Source organism: Linepithema humile, chromosome 3 (assembly GCF_040581485.1).
Source record: "Linepithema humile isolate Giens D197 chromosome 3, Lhum_UNIL_v1.0, whole genome shotgun sequence".
NCBI classification, from domain to species: Eukaryota; Metazoa; Arthropoda; class Insecta; order Hymenoptera; family Formicidae; genus Linepithema; species Linepithema humile.
This window is the reverse complement of record NC_090130.1, coordinates 12333980-12346576: the sequence shown is the minus strand read 5'-3', so window position 1 is coordinate 12346576 and position 12597 is coordinate 12333980.

Sequence of the window (12597 nt, the reverse complement as noted above, 5' to 3'; positions counted from 1 at the left end):
AAGCGACGGAACCAATCACGGCACGTTGTTTTACTTAGAGCAGCATCTCCGTAATCTTTTTGGAGCTCTCGATGCGTTTCAGCCGCTGTTTTTTTCGAATGAAATAAGAAAATTAACACTTCCCGCAAATGACGATTATTTGATACAAAATCAGACATTTTCACACAACCAAAAGTATATGACGCCAAAACAAAATCACTAACGTGTCAAAGCGGTTTGTTTACCATATGTCTAAGCTTGGCTCGTGACGTTTTGGATATGTCAAAATCGAATCCAGCACTTACTGCTGGAGCCATCTATTGACAAACAGCGGGAACTTAGTTGCGCACCTAATAGCAACTAAAATATAAAAAATTTTATAAAAACACATAGTATATCCTAAAAGATGGCATGAGTAATTTAAGCCGAAAAAAATTAAAATCGGTTCAGCCGTTCCGGAGATACATGCGGTCAAAAAATGATGTTTTTCATATTTATTTAATTAAGAAACGTCGTCTCTTTCTTCTCCTCTGTCCGCAAGGGCGAATGAAGAATTTACGGGGTCCAGGGTATTATCATTATCATTAAAATTTACGGGAATTTCTCGCACCAGGTGCCAAGAGTCGACGATTTCGACTTCCCCGAGTTGCGCTACGGGAATTCTTCGCACCAGGTGCCAAGGGTCGACGAATTTGACTTTCGCGAGTTGCGCTACGGGAATTTTTCGCACCAGGTGCCAAGGGTCGACGAAATCGATTTCTCCGAGTTGCGCTACGGGAATTCCGCGCACCAGGTGCCAAAGGTCGACGAATTCAACTTTCGAGAGTCGCGCTATGGGAATTTTTCGCACCAGGTGCCAAGAGTCGACGAATTCGACTACCCCGAGTTGCGCTACGTGAATTTCTCGCACCAGGTGCCAAGGGTTATCGAATTCGACTTCCCCAAGTTGCACTACGGAAATTTCAAACAATTTTTTAATTAAATAATTGAATATTTCAATAATTCTGTACATTTTTATATTAACTTAATTACATATTAACTAAATTATTTTACATTATAATACATCTTGTGTTATATATTGCATTTACGTCATGTGAAATAGATGTTTTATTGGTAATATTGGAAAATAACTAATTACATAAGTCTTGCGTTTGATATCATAGTTACATTATGTGAAACATAATAAGTGTCATTTCGAATGTTTTAACTAAATTATTTTATGTTTAACATGTCTCTGATTTGATATAGTTTTTTTCGCATATTTTATAAAAATTTTAACAAAACCGTGATATGAAGCCAAAGATATTTTATATCAGCTATCCATGGCTTCATATCAATAGGGCAGTGAAACCAAAGACATGTTACAACTAAAAATAGTTTAGTTTAAATATTCGAAATAAAACATTTGTTTCACAGAATGTAAGTGTGATATGAAACAAAATACTTCTGTTAGAATGTAAAATAATTTAGTTAATATATAACTGACTTAATATAAATGTTACATCCAAAATGTGCAAAAAAAATTGGAAAATGATTTCAATTCTGTCACAATTAATTTTGTACATTTATATTAACTTAGTTACATATTAACTAAAATATTTTACATTATAACACAAGTATTTTAAAACAATCTAACACATATAAAGGATTTACACAAACGGATTTACATACAAGTATTTTATTTTATGTCACACTTATATTCTGTGAAACAGATGTTTTATTGGTAATATTAGAAAATAACTAACATAAGTAATGCGTTGGATATCACAATTACGCTATGTGAAACATAATAAGTGTCATTTCGAATGTTTCAACCAAATTATTTTATGTTTAATATGTCTTTGATTTGATATCATAGTTTTTTTGCATATTTTGTAAAAATTTTAACATAACCGTGATATCAAACCAATGATATTTTATATCAGCTATCCATGACTTCATATCAATGGGACAGTCAAACCAAAGATATGTTTCAACAAAAAATAGTTTAGTTTGAATATTCAAAATAAAACATCTGTTTCACAAAATATAAGTGTAATTTGAAACAAAATACTTCTGTTAGAATGTAAAATAATTTAGTTAATATATAATTGAGTTAATACAAATGTTACATCCGAAATGTGCAAAAATAATTTAAAAGTAATTTAAATTTTGTCACATAATTAATTTGGTACATTTATATTAACTTAATTACATATTAACTAAAATATTCCACATTATAACACAAGTATTTTGTTTCATATCACACTTATGTTCTGTAAAACAGATGTGTTATTGGTAATATTAGAAAATAACTAATCTAAAAAGTAGGTGATATAGCACAAAAATTCATAAATGATAAGGTCTGGCCAAGTTCCAAAAAAGACACTAAAATGTTTATATTTTAATAATTATCTAAATTTTTAATATATTACCAACATGAAAAGTAACTGATATATTATTCAAAGTGCAAATTCAAAATAAACATACATAAAATAACATACATAAAATAAACATACATAAAATATACATAAAATGTATAAATAAAACTGATCAAAATTTGATTCTAGAAAATAAGTGATTTGTTATTCTTAGTGCACATACAAAATTTTAAAAAATTTAATTAAAATAAAATATTTATTACAAAATACAAAAACACTTGGCGCTGCCAACGGGCTTCACCCATCCCCTTCTAGCCACCCCCTCTCTTTTTTTTTGTTTTTTTTGTTTTAGAGATAAGAAAATCTTCCAAAGACACCCTGGCCCGTACCAGAGTAGTGCTGGATTCGACCGAGACTCGCATCGAGGAGAACCCGCCCGAAGGAGGGATTGCATCCCACGTCCTGACCAGGATCTGACATCCCACGCGGGTCAAGGGATACGCCAGATACCCAGAAAAAGGAGGAGGGAGTGTGCAGAACCACCCGGTCCATCGGACCCCGATGACCATCTCGATCGCCTACCAGCTAAAAACTCACCTCAGGCCCTACGATGGCCGGTAAACAAAGAGAGACGGGCTTACTATCAGGAGCATAACTCCGTCTCTCCTCCGACTTAACCTAAAACTCAATACAATTTTGAACGGGACAACAGTGTGATGCATAAAAAGAAATTGTAATTGTAGAACATAAACTATGCAATTACATATTCATACATCTAAAAAACTATCCAAAATTTATATATACACATCCATATACATATATAAGACAAGTCTAGAAAAAAAATAATAAAAACGGTAATTATTCAAGTGTAGCAATTATTCATTCGACGTTTTTCTCTTCCAATTAACACTTTCGAGTACTCTGTTTATCTATGCACTGTCACATGAGTCTAAACTAAAATGGCAGATCCAATATGGCCGCCAAAAATTTAAAAAATTTAAGAAATTAACTGATTTTTAAAAAACTTGGTATCAAGGGGTTTTTCGGGTTACTGTATACGAGTCTAAAGTTATCTTTCGAAAATATAAAATGGCGGATCCAATATGGCCACCAAAACATTTTAAAAATTTTTAGAAATTAACGAATTTTTATAATACTTGGTATCAGGGACTTTTTCGGGTTGCTAATAACGAATCTGAAGTCACATTTCGAAAATTCGAAATGGCGGATCTAATATGGCAACTAAAAATTAAAAAAATTTTTAAAAGTAAGGGAGTTTTATAAAATTTGAACAGAGAGTTTTACGGCCAGCAAATACAAATCTTAAATCGGATTTTGAAAACTGAAAATATCAGATTTAATATAAAGGCCAAAAATATTGAAAATTTAGGAAATTGAGATTTTTATAAAACTTGATACTAGAGATACCTCTGATTCTGATGTCGCCTGAGCTCTTACCGCCTACTTTTTGAAATCTTGATATGAAAAAGTCGAACTATTACCAGCATTGGAATATCTCTTAATCACCATTTCTTTGTTGATTGGGACGAAACAGTGATTTCTCAGAATCTCTGGAACTGGTGGAGCTACATCAAATCGTTTTTTCAAAAATCTTTTTGTCTTTTGGTGCTCTTTGTCATTATATGACAGTATACTAATACTTTTAGAATTTTTTTGAGCCCAGTCAACAAGTTTCTTAAATGAAAGAATGGCATCGTTCGGTTTACTAAGGAGGCTAGCTCGTATAGCTTCCCTTTTGAACACAGCACCTACACCGTCTGAAGCACCTTTACCATGTTCAGTGGCATGATAGTTCCATTCCGCTGCAACACCAAAATCCTCTTCGTAATGCATTAGATTCATCATCTGATATTTATTTTTAAAATGCTGTTTTGCCCCATCGCTAAAGTAGATTACTCTTCTTAGCTCAGGAATTATTATTTTCAATTCAGGAATCAGCATCTTTTGTACAGTATATACAGCAGCTGTGTCATGAAGTGTACTATCCGAAAAAATAAAACTTTTGTGTTCAAGTTCTAACTCTTTTTTATAGTAACACACGACAGGAAAGACAGTACATTGTGAATTATTAAAATGGAACGCCTGCGATGCATCTTGCACAACATACTTGTAATTCTCAGAAAAATCTAATACTGCAAGAACTTCACCTTTTTTTAAATTTTCTTTTCTTTCCTGATAGAATCGAGATTGTTCTTTTGCAATGAAAGAATGAGGTTTTAGAATGATAAATTTGTCACAAAATTCATTGACAAATTCCGACGACGGAAGAATTTGCGTCTGAAGAGTTGATCTGTCAGTTGTTGTCCAGACACTGAACTGTATGTGGTGAATACCTTTCTCATCTATAAGAGTTCTTTCAAATGTTTTTTTAGTTCAATAATACCAGGACATTTACTGCATTCACCAATATAACAATTTTCATCAGGATTTTTGCACACGATTTGGCGTAAGCAATCTTTATAATCATGTAAAATCACATTGGAATCTTTAGTAAGATTATTTAAATTGACAGAGTCAATCATCAATTTGCAATTTTGATGTATCGTACAGACACAGACCGAATGCGTACCAGCAAGTATACAATGTTTTGGTCGGAGTTGGGCAAATTTACTAAAACTAACATGACAGTCAGGATGGCATTTACTATAAATATCATAAAGACCTCTTAAGTCTGAAAGGAGAAGACGTTTCTGAATCAAATCTCTGCCCTCGTTATTTTTTACTGAAACCATATCTTTCATACCTGGCATGATTCTGCTATTTTCGTCACTATTGTAAAAATCTTTAATTCGTGTAACAGTACTTTCCGGCAATGGTTTACCATTCTTAGCAGTTGTTTCTGCTAAAACGCCCTTAGATGCTTTCAATTCTCTAGCTTTTTTTGCAAAATACCTAGAACAGTTGAATTTCCGAGAAATTTGACTTAGACTCCATGCATCTGGTACTACAGTCAAAATCGTCAATCTCAAAGGATCATTAATTTCAAGAGTGGAAAATTTTTCTTTCAATCCACTCAACATATTTTCCAACTCAATCTCTCTTTGTGATTTTATGTTGCATTCAATTCCACTGAAAGATAATGAAGATGCACCGGAAGATACAGAAATATTCTGTTCAGTATCATGAGTACAATTATCAAACGTTTTATCAAGACTCGATGAGACGTGCGTATCTTCATTCGTGCGAGGATATTTCATTTTTCTACATGCTGCACAAATTTTAGCATTATCTAGAAATTTTGGGAATAATCGTTTGATGACACTCGAAATGCGTCGAAGATCTTTCCCTCTGTGATCTTCCACATTGTAGGGATTGCAACATCTATCACCGTGTATACTGGACATATTCAAAATCAAATTCTAAGATTCACGATCAAAAATAGTACAGATAATAGAATTTTCTGTAGTATTGTTCTGAGAGCAGTCCTAAAAGAACGGTTAAAAGTAGCTCTAAAAAGAACTGTTCGAAGAAAACCTCAAAGAAACGCTCAAAGCACAAAAAAGCCCAGAACCATGGGAGTCGGATATACAAATCCAAATATTAAAGCGTTTAGAAACGGAATCACAATGAAACGTTTTTTAACGTTAAAATGTTGTAATGAATGGCGATAATATTGCGGTAGAGAAACTCTCTCGAATGTGTACAAAATGGATTTCACGATCTGATTTTATGAAACTTTTTTGACTAGGCTCAGAAAAAAAAATAATGATCCAATTAAATTTGATAATTTTGCCACGCGCCCATGGAGGACTTGAATTTTGTTATAAATTTTAATAGTTTTTCGATAATCTTTAGACCAAATAGGTCGATAAATACGAATTTAATGATGAAATTTTAAAATCTGCGTCCTAAATATACTCCTGATACCAAGTTTTATAAAAATCCGTTAACTTCTTAAATTTTTAAATATTTTTGGTGGTCGTATTAGATCCGCCATTTTGAATTTTCAAAATCCGATTTGAGATTTGTATACAGCATACAGAAAAACTCTTTGGTATTAACCCAGTAAGCAAGAAATCATTGATATAACGTTATTTTAACGATATTTGGTAATATGTAACATTGTTAAATATGTAGGTTTTAACGTTCTAATCGACGTCATTATAAACATACTTTGACACTGATTTTAAGGTTTCAATAACGTTGAAATGGGAGTGTCTTAATATTACGAATAATGTTGTGCAAATGTTTTTTATAATTTTAATATAATGTTTTTCATATAACATTAAATAAATGATTAAATTTAAACTTACTTTTAACCTTATTTTATCATTATATCAACATTGACACAATATTAATATTTTATTATTTATTTCATATTCTTAGTAAATACAAAGTAACATAACATCAATGTTATAATTTTTCACTCAATAAAGTTCTTCCTGCAATCACTTGCAAAAATCAAAGATATATGAGATTATAAATGCACGTGCTTGCACACACATCACGAAGCTGCCGAGAAGGATTACACATACGCTGCGTTCCGAAATTCATTGCTGCCAGTGCTGGAAATTTATAGTTCATATCATGTCACATATCTTATAGCTTTTCAGTATTGGCAATGCATAAGTGGCATTTGTATTTGGTTCATCTGTTTTATTTTTATTCATTGCAGGTGGATCAGGTATATCGAAAAGTGTTGGTATAGCGTTTGGTTTTAATTTTCGATTATTGCTCGACCAGTCTCAAACTGTGATTCTTCAAAATGTTTCTGAAATAAAAAAACTGCTTATAAGATAAATGTCCTTATTGATTACAGTTATTCACATTTATGTAATTTCAAACGGTGACAAATCTAAACTACACTTAAAAAAACGATCCATGATTCTAAACAAACAGAAAAAGCTACGTAAATTGGAAATTTAAGAAAATAAACTTACTTCACAGAGGCACGATGATTTGGTTGGTGTCTAAGACTCTCTGCGGAGATTACGTATCCATTGCTGTCGACAAACATCATCCGTAAGAAACAAAAATAATCGAGCGCTTTTTTCTGTTCTATTGGTACAACCCAGATAGCACAGTGAATTCGCAAAGTATTCTTCAAGTTTTCTTCTTTTCTGAATTGTAATTCTTTAGGAATTCATAGAAGAATACTATAAGAATGGTTTAAGAAGTTACATGCACCATGATTGGAATTCTTGAAAATTTCTTAGAGTATTCATGTAGTATTCTTCTATACCAACAGATTTATGCTTTATAAATTCAAAAAGAACAGTTTTAGAATAGATAAAGGATTACTTTATGAATTCAAAAGAAATAGTTTTAGAATTGCAAAAGGATTACTTTTTTGAAAGAATTTGAAAGATAGGGAAAAGTAAATATAAGATTATTGCTTTAAAAAAATTACTTTATTTATATACTTAAAAAAAAATACATATAAGTAATATGCATGTTATTTAAAAAACAAACATATAATGATAAACACACATATACGTATAAAAATAATATAAACATAATTATCTATTTATAATATAATACATATAAATTGTAATATATATTTAATATGACATAAAATTTGAAATAAAAAATTTTCTAATAAAATAAACATTTTTTAATAAAATAAAAAATTTGTCCAAAATATTATATTTTATTTTTACTCTGCTATAATATATCAGGTCGTGCTTCTGTAAAAATATAATTTTCTCTGTATTCTCCGTTGTATTTATTTTAATTTTTTCAAATTTACAATAATTGCGATATACAATTCCACTTGCAGTAATGTTCAAATAAACATCAAATAAACATCAATTAGAGACGCATATCGAATTATCATAAAATCAATCAACAAATTAAAATCAATTATTAATAACTCACGCTCTTTCTCTCTTTTCTTTTTCCGATCTGATGCATGATTTAACCAAGATTGTATAGAATCTTCCATTATTTTTATATTTATCGATGTATTTAAAGATGCAACAGAATCTGTAACAAATCGAATATTACTTTACATAGAATATAAACCGTTTAAATATGTAGAAGAAGAAGCATGAAAAAATAACAAAATTTTCATTTTAGAAGACACACACACATGTACACAAAATTTTCAAAAAATATATATTAACTATTCAACTGTATAAATGTTATATATATATATATATATATATATATATATATATATATATATATATTCTTATTTTATCTACACTTACTCAAAATAAGTTTTGAAATAAGACAATCTTTAAACCGAATAGTATTTTTTTGCCCACTCCAAGAATATTGAAGAGCTAAATTGTCCGTCATTATTCTCTTCATTGCTCTTCTTATATGTTCTTTAAAATCTTTTTCACTTTCTTGTTTTATAACGGTTTCCTATATAATTAAAAAATTTGTCTGTGCTTTTATAAAGAAATAATTAAATGAGAAATGTAATATATATGAGAAATGTAATTTATACTTACAAATTGTTTTCGTTTTTTTGCATCCTCTGAAAGTAATTTTTCAAATTCGTTCAATTCTTCTTTTGTCTGCAGTTGTAAAAATTCAACATTTTCCTGTATACTAATATTATCAGTTTCATTTATTTTTGATTGCAAGATGTGTATGATCATTTTCAGTTTCCTATTTATCTTTTCTAAAAAGTTACCAAAAATTATTATCTTCTCTTGGAAATTAACATTAAAATTACTACAATATTTTAAAAATAGTGTCATTTGAAATAATATCTGTATGAATTTTTATTAAATATATACCTATGCAAGGACAACAATTCGTGCATTCTATGTTAGATTCGTTGTTGACAATATTTTTTTTTATCTTTGATGTTTTTACAACTGTTTTTGCAAATGTTCCTTTATAAATAATAATATTATATTATTATTAATAATTAATTTAATTTGAAACAAAAAATTTATACAAAATTTTGGAGAAGACATAATTTTTTTTTTTTAGAAATGCAGTTGTTAACATATAATTATTATTGATTGATACAAGATCAAAAATTATGATATGATGATATAATTGATTATGATAATATAAGAGTGATGACGTTGGATAATAAATGTATAAAAATGAGATAATTTTAATCTATCACTTTCTATTATGAAAGTATCATTATTAATTGTTCAGATATTTCATTAAACATAATTTTTTTCCATTTGTATTTATATTTAAAATAATTTTTGTATTACCTTTAGGAACGTTAATGTTGGGAATGTTAATGTTATTTTCTTCATCCACGTAACTTTCCATATTATTTTCTTCATTTACGTATGCAGCATTTAAGTCATTTAAAATTAGAAAGGTAGAATGTTTCTTACATTATATTTCTCTTTTAAACTCACAAATAAATATAATAAAATAAATATATTCTTCAGAATGTTATATTGTCATTCAGACATAAACATATCATTAATATCACATGAAAATACAAATTTCAATTATACATTTAATATCTTAGACTAATTGCATTAAAATATTTTATAGATTTAGAATGAAAGTTGATTTCTAGAAACTTATATGTGCAAATTGAACTGGAATTATATATTTCATAATTATTAATATTAACTGTTTTGAAAGTCTGAAGTATTTATCTTGCAATATATTAATAATATGCTTATGCCTAAATTACAATGGAACAATTGTCTCACCTTGATCATTAAGTGAAATTACTATCGGCGCATTAGTGTTCATAGGTCAGAATGTTCACAACAAAATTATCTTCAGTTGCACGTACGGATTTTTCAATCGGATTATTAGTTTTTGAAAAACAGTTAAAGAAGTAACGAATTTTTGTTGAAAAATCGAAAACTTTTTTTTTAAACAGTGCCATTTTGTCAAAAATTATTTTATCAAAAAATCCGTACGTGCAACTAAAACTACATTCATATACTTTAAATCACAATTTAAAAAATTTATTTCAGAGCTCCCGTTCAGATGCAGCACGAGCGCCCGTGCACCCATGTTTTTTCAGACGAGGTGCACATCAATCACCATAGTTATTATAAATATGAATATTATTTTATGAAATTTTTTTGTAACATAATATAAGTATGTACTTTTAACATATATAGTTTATAAATTAAACAAACTATTAGATAATGAAAAAAAAATTCACGAAAATAGCCTTTTTTTTCGGCCGTCACCCTGGTGTTCCCCCTTAAACAAATGATGGAACATATATGTATCTTTGACTCTATCAAAGGTATATGTACGTATATACATACATATGTACTACATATACAATCGAATTTCTCGACTATACATATGTTATGTGTCTACACATCATAATGATGTTTGCAATGTATATAAGACAAATTGTGGTTTCAGTTAATGAAATCAAATCATATCATGACGCTCTTTTGATAAAACTTTGGAAAACATTTTTTACTATAAATATTTTAAGAAAAAAATTGAAGATATTAAAGGGTCCCGGCACAAAATATATGGAAAAGTGGTTTTTTGGTTAAATTAGTTGGATGTTTTTTTATATGTTGTAGATTCTAGATCATGGATTAACATAGATCAAAAGTTTCAATCAGCATAAGGTAAAAAAATGAACAATTTAAGCGCTACATTTTTTAAAGATAATTTTCAAAAATTAAAAAAAATGTAGCGCTTAAACTGATCATTTTTTTACCTTGTGCTCATTGAAACTTTTGATCTATGTTAATGTACGATCTAGAAACTACAACATATAAAAACCAGCTAATTTAATCAAAACCACTTTTCCTTTTGTGCGGGATCCTTTACACTATTGCATGTATTTACCTTTATGCATTGTGTTATTTTTGTCACAAGTTTTCTTTGTGACAAGAGTAATACATTCCGAAGTGTTGTTATTAATGACATTTTCAAACGTTGTTAATTGTTTTGATCTTGATACGTTATTGGAAATTGCATCCGATAACGAATCTGCAAAATATAATTTAAATAAAAATTTTTTTATAAATACATTTAAAAATCGAAAGTAATGTTCTTTTTACCAATAAATACAAAATTCGATGTTGATGGCAATGGTTCTAATAATTTAGATTTGGATGTATTAATGCATTTAGCCTTCATTTTTGGTGGATTATCATCTGTAAATTAAGCATACATAAAAATAACTGTAAAATAAAAAAAACATATTCCAATAATCCCTAACAATATATACCGTTTTATTGTACTTACAGTTCATACAGTTTACTGAATGTCGAGAAAAGTTAATGGACACTGGGACATTCACTCAATTTTCTAGATATTCAATAAACTGTGCTGTTATAGATAGATAATGTCACTAAATCTAAATCTAATCTATTATATCATTAAATCTAATTTATGATTTATTATATAATTTTAAATATTGAAATAAAATTGTATAAAATGTGTATATTCTCCAAATATATATGTTAAAAAGTGAAGAAATAGCAACATTTAAATACTTACATACATATTGAGAAAAAATACAATTGTACTCAACTTAATTAATATTTTTCAATCAATTTATTAAAAATATTTAATCAAACAAATTTAATTTTATTAAAATAAAACCTAGTAAAAACATTTAAGAGTATACAGAAATAAAATTTTACAAAAGTATAAAAGTAATTTATATATATTAAATAATTATTCATGTACTAACACATCAATTATATAGATATTATAATATTTTATGTTGATATTAAAGTTTTTAAAATCTCATTCAATTCAATTCAATCTCGTCCAATTGAAATATTTGTTATTAAAAATTATAGCGTCAACACGCACACATACACACACATTCACATCCACAGAAAGCTCACATGCATAACATTACCTTCAGATTCTGAGAATTGTTCAGTATCAGTGTCATCGTATTTTGGATTTTTTTTTCGTGATCGTTTTTGGGACAGCTCGTTATTTGTGTATTGTTCATATAATACTTCGTCCTGGGAAGAATATCCTGTACATTGTTTTTCGAAATTCTTGCAATTCTGATAATCTTCTGCAAAAAATTATAAAAATAATGATAGAAAAATTTATAAAAAATTATAGAAGAGTGCACATATTATAAGTTAATATAAGAGGCTCGAATTTATTTAAGAACAAAAGGATATAGAGCCACAATAAGTTGCTTTTGCCAAAAAAATACTTTATTAACCATAATATCAAATGTTTCAGTCTGATAACAGACCATCTTCAGTGATATAACATACAACATATAAATAAATTTGCAGTGGAACGTCTCTTAACGCAATATGAATTTATTTGATGTCACTGAAAATAGTCTGTTATCAGATCAAAACGTTTGATATTATTATTAATAAAGTATTTTTTT